Raw genomic sequence first — 13,209 nt, 5'->3', positions numbered from 1 at the left:
CTTGTAATAATGTAATAATCTAGTTTCCGCCTTTAAACTGACTCTAAATTTCACATATATTTTTGAAAATGTGGAGCCCAAATTGGATCCCATATCCAAGATGTGGCCTTTCAAGGGATTTATAGAGGGGTAATAATACATTTGGATCACAACTGCTTGACATTGAGTACTGCTGCTCAGCTTACTTGTAACCAAAATGCCCAGGTCTTTCTCCTGTTCTGTAATTTTATAATATATTTACATTTAATCTATATGCATCAGTTTGATTACTCCTGTTGTGGTGCATTACTCTACATTTATTAACATTAAACTTCATCTGCCATGTGTTTACACTTGACACAAGAGGGAAACGATGAAAAATGGTCACACACAATAAATAGAAATGCTATAACCTTTATTAATGCCAAACCACAATATTAAAACCAGGTGAGCGGAGGGAAGGTAGTAAAGCACAGAAAACACTGTTATGAAGTTAACAGGAAGGGCGCCACCAGAGATAACAGTCCTACAGGCTTATACATTATCAGAGTAAACAAATAAGCAAAAATAGGAAACAAATAGTAAAAAACTAAATAAACCAAAATAATAACTTGATCCTACTGCAGTCAGGGATACCAAGCCAAGTACCAACTGTTTCACATATAAGATAGGTGAGTGCAAGAACCGCTATAATGCTATCCTAATTGAAATCCCATACCTATCAAACCGACACAGTAGATATTAATAAAGCAAGGTACCCACCGCACAGAGGACTGTAGTACTGGAGGCGCGCTTCCACCCCAACGCGCGTTTCGGCGATCACACCTTCATCAGGGGGCAAAGACAGTGAGTGCACATGGGTTTAAAAAGCTCCCGGACAGGAAATGAGCAGGTGCAGCGACCAAAATGGTCCGTACGGCAACAGGGAAGAGAGAAACAGTGACCGCATCTGCCGGAAGTGAAGGGGCGTGGCTGTCAAATTGATAACGCAGTAACGTGCAAACCATGACGCAGAAGCGTCAAAAAGAGAACGCATTAACATGGAATTCAGAACGCTCCAGCGTCCAAAACCACAACGCTAACAGCGTCCAAAAACCTCCAAGTAATCGCGAAATTTCATGAACACCATAGCGCCGGCTGCGTCCAATGGGGGCCAAAGGGAGCCGAGGACCACTGGGGCCCCAAGTGGACCACAGCACCCAAAGGTCACCACAGGAACGCTCCGGCGCATAGGAATCGCTAAGGCAGCACCCACAGATATAATAACTGCTAGGTGGAGTCACCACAACCACTAAAAATAGCCCCATTTAATTATATGGACAAACATAAAACCATAAAATATATAAAGACAAAAAGGGCAGATACCAATAAATGACTAGGACACCAACCACAAACTATACATTGCTTAATCACCTCTATTCGCATAGAAGTACAAGAAGCTCACAGTTAATGAAAACTTAATACATAATCTATACATTGCAAACGAAATGGCAATCACATATATAGATAACAATAATAAATATAAAGAAAACATATATATACAAACAACTATGATTATAAAGACAAGGCTTTATCATAGTGGCCGTGGTCCATTACTCATTAATGCCTTCTGAATCCTTTTCTTTCTTTTTTCCTTTGTTCTCTTCTTTTTATTCTCTTTTTTTCTTATTCACACCGTTAAGGAAATGTCCTCTTCATAACATCGTAATACAAAAATATGGAATATGCCACAGGAAACTACCAGGTCAACATGTGCTAAAAACAACGAGGTAAGTAAAAAACAAGATTAAAAACAAAGAACTAACAGCGTAAACATGCAGATACTACAAGCAGGACCGATAGCAGCATATACACTTAGGAGAGGAGCAGTTGTATTGATACCGATTCTTACAAGAAGGGGGCATAGCTAATATTGTCATTGAGGCCGGTTGGCTGAACTGTGCCCAGAGTCCATATCCATCTTGACTCGACACGGGCCAGCCTCTGGAAGGTACCACCCCCGCGGATCCCTACTTCCAGTAAATCAATCCCTCTAGCCCTGAGAAGATCAGGGTTACAGTTGTGAAAGGTCTTGAAGTGGCGTGGTATTGTTTTAAGGGTGGATGTGTCTTCCACAGTAGCCGCTGCGCCGATGCCCAAGACATGTTCCCGGATGCGTGTTTTTAGTTGGCGGGTGGTCATTCCTACGTACATTTTGTCACAAGGGCATGTGACAACATAGATCACATTAGTACTAGTACAGGTTATTTTTTTCTTTATTTTAAATTCGCGTGATCTATCCCAGTTGGCAAATACGCCAATTCTCTCAATGTTTGGGCATGCGACACAGCGGCCACACGGAACACACCCCACCCGAACCGCCATACTATCAAGAAATGTGGTCCTCCTCTCACCGGTATAATGGCTATGCACCAGGGTATCCCTGAGATTCCTGGACCGTCTAACTGCAATCCCAGCCCTCTCAGGGAGATATCGTGCAATAACAGGGTCAGCCCTCAATACATGCCATGATTTTTGTAGGATATTTTTCATCATCGGGAATTGGGAGTGGTACCTAGTAACAAATCTGACAATATCATGCTCTTGTTTAGCATTGCTCTTATATAGTAGTGAATCCCTCGAGGAGTATTTCGCTCTATTGAACGCTTTTTTGATACTACGTTTACTATGGCCTCTGGACACTAATCTGTTTTTTAAATCTTCAGCCTGTTCGCAGAAATCCGTCTCAGTAGAACAGAGTCTACGTAGACGGAGAAATTGCCCCGTGGGGACTGATTTAATGACATGATCCGGGTGTGAGGAGGAGGCGTGCAACAAGAGATTGGTAGAGGTGGGTTTCCTGTAAATAACTGTCTGCAGGTCACCATGAACATCTCGTTTAGTCATGACATCTAAGAATTCGATGGCATTGCCATCGAATTTATATGTCAATTTGATATTACTGGTGTTATCATTGAGGGATGTCATAAATTCCTGCAGACTGGTAGACGGGCCCCGCCAGATCATAAAAATGTCGTCAATGTACCGTGTCCACAAGAGGACACGGCACATTGACTCCGGATGATCTGGCAGGGAGAGGCCCCTCTCCCACAGCCCCAAGAACAGATTGGCGTAGGCAGGGGCAAAAGGGGCACCCATTGCTGTTCCTTGGAGCTGCAGGAAGAAGGACCCCTTAAAAACAAAAAAATTATGAGTTAAAGAAAATTCCAGGAGATCACAAATAAGTGTTTTGATTTCAATTGAAGAGTTGGATGCATCTAAGAAGAACTTGACCGCTCGAAGGCCATCGGAGTGTCGAATGCTGGTGTACAACGACTCGACGTCGGCTGTAACTAATAATTCCTCATCCCCGAGACTGACCCCATCCATAAGTCTCAGGAATTCACCCGTATCTTTAAGATACGACGGAAGACTTAAAACCAATGGCTGCAGCTTAGAGTCGATCCATTGGTTTACCTTCTCGAGGTAATTACCTCTACCAGATATTATAGGACGCCCAGGGGGCGTCTTTGTGTCCTTGTGTATCTTGGGGAGAAGATAGAATGTAGGAATTGTAGAATCACTTGTCAATAATGCTGATGCTAATTCATTGGTAATGGTACCCGCATCTCTAGCCTGTTTCACAATATCACCAAGTTGTTTAGAGAAGGCGGACAAGGGGTTAAACGTGAGTTTTTTGTAACAAACTTTGTTGTTTAACTGGCGATAGGCCTCCTTCTCATACATTGAGTTAGGCCACACCACCACGTTACCCCCCTTGTCCGCCGGCTTAAACACAACATCCCCAAGATCTTGAAGGACACGAAGACGCCCCCTCTCCTCAGCTGTTAAATTATCTTTATAGATATGTTTGGGGATTCCCTGAAAATCTTTGGTAACCAATTGTACAAATAAATCTACATTTGGACATGAAGACAGGGGAGGGAATTTTTTAGATCTAGAACGAATGGAGGTTGGGATCATACCTCCTTCAGGGGTGTCGTGTTCAACTGCCAACTCTTCCAAAGTACGAAGGGCTATCTGTTCTTCCTCTGTGGGGAAGAGTGCAGCCAGATTACCATCAAAGAAGTATTTTTTGAAAATTAATGATCTGGCAAAGAGGTGAAGATCTTTTACAGCCTCAAATACATCAAATGGTGCTGCAGGTGAAAAAGATAGGCCCTTCTCTAATAGTTCTAAATCAATGTCAGTAAAATCATGTGAGCTAAGGTTAATTACCTTGTTGTTATATTTACGGGGTTCCGTGGAGGAATCATCTCGTCTGTAAGGATGAAACATAAAATCTCTCTGGTTCCGTGTGGTCATTCTTGACCGTGTGGTCACTGACGATGTAGATCGTTCCGAAGTATCACTTACAGAAGAGATGGACGACTGAGACTGGGCCCGCCTCATCTGTCCATCGCCTTGTCTACTTTTTCTCCACAGGTACACCCTTTTACACTCGTAGTCATGACGATCTCTACCAATTTTGGATGACTGGGTATCTTGAATTTTTTTAACCACATTTTCCAAGGATTTCTCAATTTGTTTATTGCATAGGTCAAGTTGTTCCACAGTCCCACATTTTTTCAATTCCTCCTCTGCCACTTTAATAGATGCATCCAACTGTTCAATGATACCTTTATTATAATCTCCCAAAAACTTCATAAGTTGACCAGAACAATTATTGCACGCCTCCTCCCAACCCGAAATGAAGGCCGCATCCTCCACAGGAAAAGTAGGGATAACCCGAACTCTAAGGCCACGTGGGATCATTTTTCTATTTTGGTACCCTTCCAAAAAGCTACAGTTCCACCAAAGTTTTGTCCGTTTTATCACCATATTTTGTAGCTCCATAACTTGTTCCTCCCATCTGCGATCGGTAGCCTGCTGTGTGATGGAAACATCACCTCCGAACACCTGATCAATATGTGAACGCCAAGCTATTTCCTTGGCTCTGAAGTCCATGCCTATAAGCAACCCTGTGCAAAACACAGCAAGAAATGAATAACAACTTATAAGACTAAACACCATGGTAACTCATAATATGACAAAAATCTGTACCATAGGTACAGCTCCAAGGAACAGCAATGGGTGCCCCTTTTGCCCCTGCCTACGCCAATCTGTTCTTGGGGCTGTGGGAGAGGGGCCTCTCCCTGCCAGATCATCCGGAGTCAATGTGCCGTGTCCTCTTGTGGACACGGTACATTGACGACATTTTTATGATCTGGCGGGGCCCGTCTACCAGTCTGCAGGAATTTATGACATCCCTCAATGATAACACCAGTAATATCAAATTGACATATAAATTCGATGGCAATGCCATCGAATTCTTAGATGTCATGACTAAACGAGATGTTCATGGTGACCTGCAGACAGTTATTTACAGGAAACCCACCTCTACCAATCTCTTGTTGCACGCCTCCTCCTCACACCCGGATCATGTCATTAAATCAGTCCCCACGGGGCAATTTCTCCGTCTACGTAGACTCTGTTCTACTGAGACGGATTTCTGCGAACAGGCTGAAGATTTAAAAAACAGATTAGTGTCCAGAGGCCATAGTAAACGTAGTATCAAAAAAGCGTTCAATAGAGCGAAATACTCCTCGAGGGATTCACTACTATATAAGAGCAATGCTAAACAAGAGCATGATATTGTCAGATTTGTTACTAGGTACCACTCCCAATTCCCGATGATGAAAAATATCCTACAAAAATCATGGCATGTATTGAGGGCTGACCCTGTTATTGCACGATATCTCCCTGAGAGGGCTGGGATTGCAGTTAGACGGTCCAGGAATCTCAGGGATACCCTGGTGCATAGCCATTATACCGGTGAGAGGAGGACCACATTTCTTGATAGTATGGCGGTTCGGGTGGGGTGTGTTCCGTGTGGCCGCTGTGTCGCATGCCCAAACATTGAGAGAATTGGCGTATTTGCCAACTGGGATAGATCACGCGAATTTAAAATAAAGAAAAAAATAACCTGTACTAGTACTAATGTGATCTATGTTGTCACATGCCCTTGTGACAAAATGTACGTAGGAATGACCACCCGCCAACTAAAAACACGCATCCGGGAACATGTCTTGGGCATCGGCGCAGCGGCTACTGTGGAAGACACATCCACCCTTAAAACAATACCACGCCACTTCAAGACCTTTCACAACTGTAACCCTGATCTTCTCAGGGCTAGAGGGATTGATTTACTGGAAGTAGGGATCCGCGGGGGTGGTACCTTCCAGAGGCTGGCCCGTGTCGAGTCAAGATGGATATGGACTCTGGGCACAGTTCAGCCAACCGGCCTCAATGACAATATTAGCTATGCCCCCTTCTTGTAAGAATCGGTATCAATACAACTGCTCCTCTCCTAAGTGTATATGCTGCTATCGGTCCTGCTTGTAGTATCTGCATGTTTACGCTGTTAGTTCTTTGTTTTTAATCTTGTTTTTTACTTACCTCGTTGTTTTTAGCACATGTTGACCTGGTAGTTTCCTGTGGCATATTCCATATTTTTGTATTACGATGTTATGAAGAGGACATTTCCTTAACGGTGTGAATAAGAAAAAAAGAGAATAAAAAGAAGAGAACAAAGGAAAAAAGAAAGAAAAGGATTCAGAAGGCATTAATGAGTAATGGACCACGGCCACTATGATAAAGCCTTGTCTTTATAATCATAGTTGTTTGTATATATATGTTTTCTTTATATTTATTATTGTTATCTATATATGTGATTGCCATTTCGTTTGCAATGTATAGATTATGTATTAAGTTTTCATTAACTGTGAGCTTCTTGTACTTCTATGCGAATAGAGGTGATTAAGCAATGTATAGTTTGTGGTTGGTGTCCTAGTCATTTATTGGTATCTGCCCTTTTTGTCTTTATATATTTTATGGTTTTATGTTTGTCCATATAATTAAATGGGGCTATTTTTAGTGGTTGTGGTGACTCCACCTAGCAGTTATTATATCTGTGGGTGCTGCCTTAGCGATTCCTATGCGCCGGAGCGTTCCTGTGGTGACCTTTGGGTGCTGTGGTCCACTTGGGGCCCCAGTGGTCCTCGGCTCCCTTTGGCCCCCATTGGACGCAGCCGGCGCTATGGTGTTCATGAAATTTCGCGATTACTTGGAGGTTTTTGGACGCTGTTAGCGTTGTGGTTTTGGACGCTGGAGCGTTCTGAATTCCATGTTAATGCGTTCTCTTTTTGACGCTTCTGCGTCATGGTTTGCACGTTACTGCGTTATCAATTTGACAGCCACGCCCCTTCACTTCCGGCAGATGCGGTCACTGTTTCTCTCTTCCCTGTTGCCGTACGGACCATTTTGGTCGCTGCACCTGCTCATTTCCTGTCCGGGAGCTTTTTAAACCCATGTGCACTCACTGTCTTTGCCCCCTGATGAAGGTGTGATCGCCGAAACGCGCGTTGGGGTGGAAGCGCGCCTCCAGTACTACAGTCCTCTGTGCGGTGGGTACCTTGCTTTATTAATATCTACTGTGTCGGTTTGATAGGTATGGGATTTCAATTAGGATAGCATTATAGCGGTTCTTGCACTCACCTATCTTATATGTGAAACAGTTGGTACTTGGCTTGGTATCCCTGACTGCAGTAGGATCAAGTTATTATTTTGGTTTATTTAGTTTTTTACTATTTGTTTCCTATTTTTGCTTATTTGTTTACTCTGATAATGTATAAGCCTGTAGGACTGTTATCTCTGGTGGCGCCCTTCCTGTTAACTTCATAACAGTGTTTTCTGTGCTTTACTACCTTCCCTCCGCTCACCTGGTTTTAATATTGTGGTTTGGCATTAATAAAGGTTATAGCATTTCTATTTATTGTGTGTGACCATTTTTCATCGTTTCCCTCTTGTGTCATGTGCTTATCGTGATGATAGGTCTTGTTGGTCCTTTTTCACCTATGGTACAGATTTTTGTCATATTATGAGTTACCATGGTGTTTAGTCTTATAAGTTGTTATTCATGTGTTTACACTTGTAGGAATCTTTTCCAGATCCTTTTGTAATATTATTATGTCAGAGGTTAATAATCAACATATGCATTATGGAGGATGCCTTGATCTGTCGTTTGAGAGCAAATGTATGAAAGAGACACTGATTCCAAATATGCATCACTTAGTTTACTGGGTGCAGCCGTTCTGACACAAAGTTGTTAGATTTAGCTGAGAAAGCTAAACCTGCCAACATCAGGCTCTCATGCAGGACCAGCTTCAGGTTTTCGTGAGCACTGTGTGAAAGAGTCTCAGTGGGCTCCTTTAACACATACCACAATTCATGATGCACACATATGCCACGAAACCCTATGCACGTCAATTGGGAAAATATTCATTCATATTCTCTCTCTCTCTCTCTCTCTCTCCCCTCCGTCCCAGCACAGAAAATCTTGTGTTGCACATTGTAAATCCCTACTGCGCACAAGCGATAAAATGGGCGATAGGCGTGCACTCCCCTAAGACCTATGTCATCAATCTGCCACGCTCCTTCATTGGCTGAAAAAATGCCGCTAAACGCGTCATACGGAACGAGACTTTGGCGCCAAGATCGCGTACCGCATGGCCGACCCCACACAGGGATCGAGTCGGGTTTCATGAGAAGCCGACTTTGCCAAAAGTCGGCGACTTATGAAAATGACCGATCCGTTTCGCTCAACCCTATTCCATACCTTATAATGAGCTCCATATATTGCTCCATACAGAATACGTAATGAGCCCCATATAATGCTCCTTGTATTGTAATAAGCTACATATATAGCTTGATACAGAATAAAAGACCCAATATAATGCTACATACATGTGAAAGATGTGAAGATACATGTGAAATTTTTCCAAATCTGCTGTAGAACCCTGCCATATAAAGATCAGATAGTCCACATAGCTGCCAAACCAATGTATATCATCAGCAAAAGGATTAGAATCATTGAAAAGAAAATGTTCCTCCCACCAAGCCATGTACAAAATTGCAAGCGAAGGGAAAAATGTCGAGCCCATAGGAGCACCAAGAATTTGTAAAAAAAAATATATTTTTTTTCAAAAAATGGGCTCCTATGGGCTTCGCTTGCAATTTTGTATTTTGTATTTTTTAGTGCTCGGAGATTTAGTTCTCATCGCCTCAGCTGAATGATTTACAGCTATTAGCCAGGCGGAGGACATGTGGGGGTTGCCTGGTTGCTAAAGAATCCCCACATGTAATCAAGCAGGCTAGTAGCTGTAAATCATCTCGAGTAACGAGTATATATATATATATCATCACTACTCAAGAAATAATTTATTTTATATTAATTGATATGTTTTTTTTAGTTGCTGCTGTGTTTGCATCCACACCTTGTGCATATGTAATTAATCATTTCTCATCGGTGATTGGTTGTTCATTGATATTTATTCTGGCTGTGATTTTAATTGTATGTCCTATAACTAAGGCTATGTGCACACGTTCAGGAATTCTTGCCGAAAATTCCTGAGGAAAACCTGAAATTTTCTGCAAGAAATCTGCTAGAAAACCGCATGCGTTTTTTGCGCGTTTTTACCGCGTTTTTGGTGCGTTTTTGATGCGTTTTTTTCCGGACATTTCCCAATGCATTTTAAGTGGGAAATCCGCAAAAAAACCGCAAAATTAATGAACATGCTGCGTTTTTTTCCGCGATGCGTTTTTACCGCGGAAAAAAACGCATCATGTGTACAAAAAGTGCAGAATTCATTAAAAATGATAGGATGCATAATATAAGCAGATTATTTGCGGTTTTATAGCATTTTTATAGGGAAAAAACACGAAAAAACCGCGAATAATCTGCAACGTGTGAACACAGCCTAAAGGTACCTTCTGTTGTGAACTCTATTTTTGGGCTCCCTCTAGTGGTCACAAGCGGTACTGTGTAGTGTTGTCTTTCTGCAGGTTGCAGCATCAGCTGGTTCGTTATCCTGGTTGGTTTCCTATTTAGCTCACCTGGATACTCAGTTCCTTGCCTGCTATCAATGTATTCAGTGCTCTTCAGATTCCTTGTGTCTACCTTGCTCCCAGTCTCTCCAAGACAAGCTAAGTTTTTGTTTGATCATTTTTTGATTATCAGCGTTCATTATGTTTTTAGTCCAGCTCGCTAAAATGTGATTTCCTCGCTTGCTGGTTGCTCTAGGGGACTGAGTTTCTCCCCCCACACCGTTAGTTGGTGTGGGGGTTCTTGAAATCTCAGAGTGGATATTTTGTAAGGGTTTTTTACTGACCGCATAGATTCCCTTTTCTATTTTCTGCTATCTAGTATTAGTGGGCCTCATTTGCTGAATCTGCTTTCACCCCTGTGTATGTGCCTTCCTCTTACTTCACCGTTATTATTTGTTGGGGGCTTCTATATCTTTGGGGATTATTTCTCTGGAGGCAAGAGAGGTCTTTCTTTCTCTCTAGGGGTAGTTAGTTCCTTAGGCTGGCTCGAGACGTCTAGGATTTTTAGGCACGTTCACCGGCTATTTCTAGTGTGTTTGGATAGGTTCAGATTTGTGGTCAGTCCAGTTTGCCACTTCCCTAGAGCTTGTCCTATGTTTGCTACTTAGCTGGAGTAATTTGTGATCCTCAACCGCAAAGGATCATAACAACCTTCACACTAAACGACTTTGCAACGAGAACGACAACGATCCGTGACGTTGCAGCGTCCTGGCTAGCGATATCATTGAGTTTGACAGGCAGCAGTGATCTGGATCCTGCTGTGATATCGTTGGTCGTTGCTGAAAGTCCATAACTTTATTTGGTCATCAGATCGGCGTGTATCGTCGTGTTTGACAGCAAAAGCAACGATGCCAGCAATGTTTTACAGTGGTAACCAGGGTAAATATCGGGTTACTAAGCGCAGGGCCGCGCTTAGTAACCCGATATTTACCCTGGTTACCATTGTAAAAGTAAAAAAAAAACACTACATACTCACCCTCTGATGTCTGTCACGTCCCCCGGCGTCCACGCTGCTGCTCAGAGCTTCCTGAACTGAATGTGTCAGTGCCGGCCGTAAAGCAAAGCACAGCGGTGACGTCACCGCTGTGCTTTAGGGCCGGCGCTTACCCAGTGCAGGGAAGCTGAAGGCGAGGGACGTTTAAAATGCGCGCGTCTCCTGCCTCCCGTGACGTCCCGGCTTGTGATTGGTCGCGTCGCCCATGTGACCGCGACGCAACCAATCACAACGCCGGAACGTAATTTTAAAATCCTGAAGGACCTAAAATTACATCACGGCTTGCTGTGATTGGTCGCGTCGCGGTCACATGGGCGGCATGCGACCAATCACAAGCCGGGACTTCAAGTAAGGAAGGAAAACCGCGATTTTTAAGCAAACAACGCTGCCGGTTCCCTCGCTGAAGTCCAGGCTGCGTCGGAGAGGTGAGTATAGCAATATTTTTTATTTTAATTCTTTATTTTACACATTAATATGGTTCCCAGGGCCTGAAGGAGAGTTTCCTCTCCTTCAGACCCTGGGAAAGAAGCAATTTCTATGGGGCCGCGGCCGGCGGCCGGCGTGTCACTGAAAATGACTACGCGTGTCAGCACTGACACGCGTGTCATAGGTTCGCCATCACTGACCTAAAAGAAACAAAATGAGCAAAAACCCTGCTGAAACTAAATAAGTAAATAGCAAAAATGCATCTAAATAACACAGAGTTCTTAGTAATACTGTTTTTGATCAAAAATAGCATAAAAGCCATCCCACCGTCAACAAGGTGACCCTGATCGGGACGGTCCTATGCTGTCTAATATTAAAAACCTTACCATGTGTCAAAGTTGACCTCAGTGTGTGAATAAGGGCAGACTGTGCTTCATTGCCCAGGAAACTCGACTGTCACTCATGCACTGAACTCAGCATTCCATACTATCAACCTCAGTGCACTTAGCTCAATGCCTGGCCACAGCGATGATGCACACTGTTGATGTGTCATTACTGCTATAATCAATACACTAGGATTGGAGCAGTTGGGGGAAACGTCGCTGAACTAAGGGACGGGTTGAATATCTGCTGAGTTTGCTATTTTATATATTTTACAGTTTGAGGGCCACTTTTCTGAAAGTTGTCAACCCCTTTAACTATCCACTGCACTATAGGAACAAATTGAAATGTAGATTGAAAATGTCTTCATTTACTGTAGTTGTTGTGTTTTTTTTAATACACAGGGGTTTGCAATGAATATTTTTCTAAAGATGGCAAAAGATTCCATTTCAATGTTTATTCAATAACTGATTTGCTAACATATGGCCATTTTTACATTTTGAGTGGCAATTCTCTATGAACTTTTTCTTAGGCAGGACATCAGTGATGCATATCACAGACTTGTGTGACATTCAAATTTACACCACAAGATGGCAGCAAATTAACTGAAACAGTAGCCTGCATCTTATAAGTCATCTACTAATTGTTATGTAAGTTTGCTTAGTCATAATTAGATATAATTAGACACCCTCAAAATCACTTTTTTACACAAAGATTTTTCTTTGATTTTTGTTCTCAATCACTCTGAGAATTTTCTGTAATTATTTTAAAATGTTCTTGCTAAAGTTTGTGCTCGAAAGCTTAATGCTCTTTGTAAAGTGTACAGCAGAGTTGAGTGACTATATGTCAGAGCAGAGTCAGTGTATGGCAGAGCTGATTGTCTATGGGGGGACACAGTGTGAGGAGGCAGTGTGAGAAAGTATACAGAGGTGGGAAAAGCTTGAGGAGGAGGCATAGCATGGAGACTGGACAGTATGGAGAGGACACAATGTGAGGGAACAGTTAGTTAGAAAAGGGGGCTCAGTATGGGCAAGGGGTAACATAGGGGACACTGAAGATACGGAAAGTGTGGCGGATATAATTCACAAGGACAGGCAGCGTGGCAGCTATAGCTTATAAGGGTGGATTAAGTGAAAGGAATATTCTATACGAGATCACAGTATGGAGGTTATGTACCATAAGAGGAAGCGTGTGGGGACATATTTTGTCCAGGGAGCACAAAGAGGGGCAATTAATCAGGAGCACAGCTGTAATGGGAGTGGTGGAACCCCCGTGACTAGGTGAGCACCTGTATCTTCACTAGAGCCCCTGATCGTGGGATTAGGCTTGGCTCCCAATGGACATCAGGTGCTACTCCAGGACAGACCCTGGAAGCACGGTAGCTGACCTCAACTGCTAGGTAGGAGAATACAGCTGGTACAAGCAAGCACAGTAGGAACATCGGAACCACAGATACAGATGAGCATGGCTGGTATATAGACTGGCACAGCTGGTGCACGGGGGTC

The 13,209-nt window shown here is 43.0% G+C and overlaps 1 long non-coding RNA gene across 1 annotated transcript; it reads right to left on the bottom strand.

Moving 5' to 3' along the window:
* Positions 1 to 1,303: 1,303 nt before the first annotated feature.
* Positions 1,304 to 4,551, bottom strand: LOC143818465 (uncharacterized). The gene is made up of 3 exons (XR_013224563.1): positions 4,198 to 4,551; positions 3,945 to 4,010; positions 1,304 to 1,734 (listed from the first exon to the last, which is right to left on the bottom strand). It is a non-coding gene; the product is annotated as an uncharacterized LOC143818465 (long non-coding RNA).
* Between the last annotated feature and the right edge of the window lie 8,658 nt (positions 4,552 to 13,209).

This window comes from Ranitomeya variabilis, chromosome 3 (genome assembly GCF_051348905.1).
Source record: "Ranitomeya variabilis isolate aRanVar5 chromosome 3, aRanVar5.hap1, whole genome shotgun sequence".
Classification (NCBI taxonomy): Eukaryota; Metazoa; Chordata; class Amphibia; order Anura; family Dendrobatidae; genus Ranitomeya; species Ranitomeya variabilis.
The sequence above is the reverse complement of the archived record's forward strand: the minus strand, read 5'-3'. Positions and strand labels throughout refer to the sequence as shown.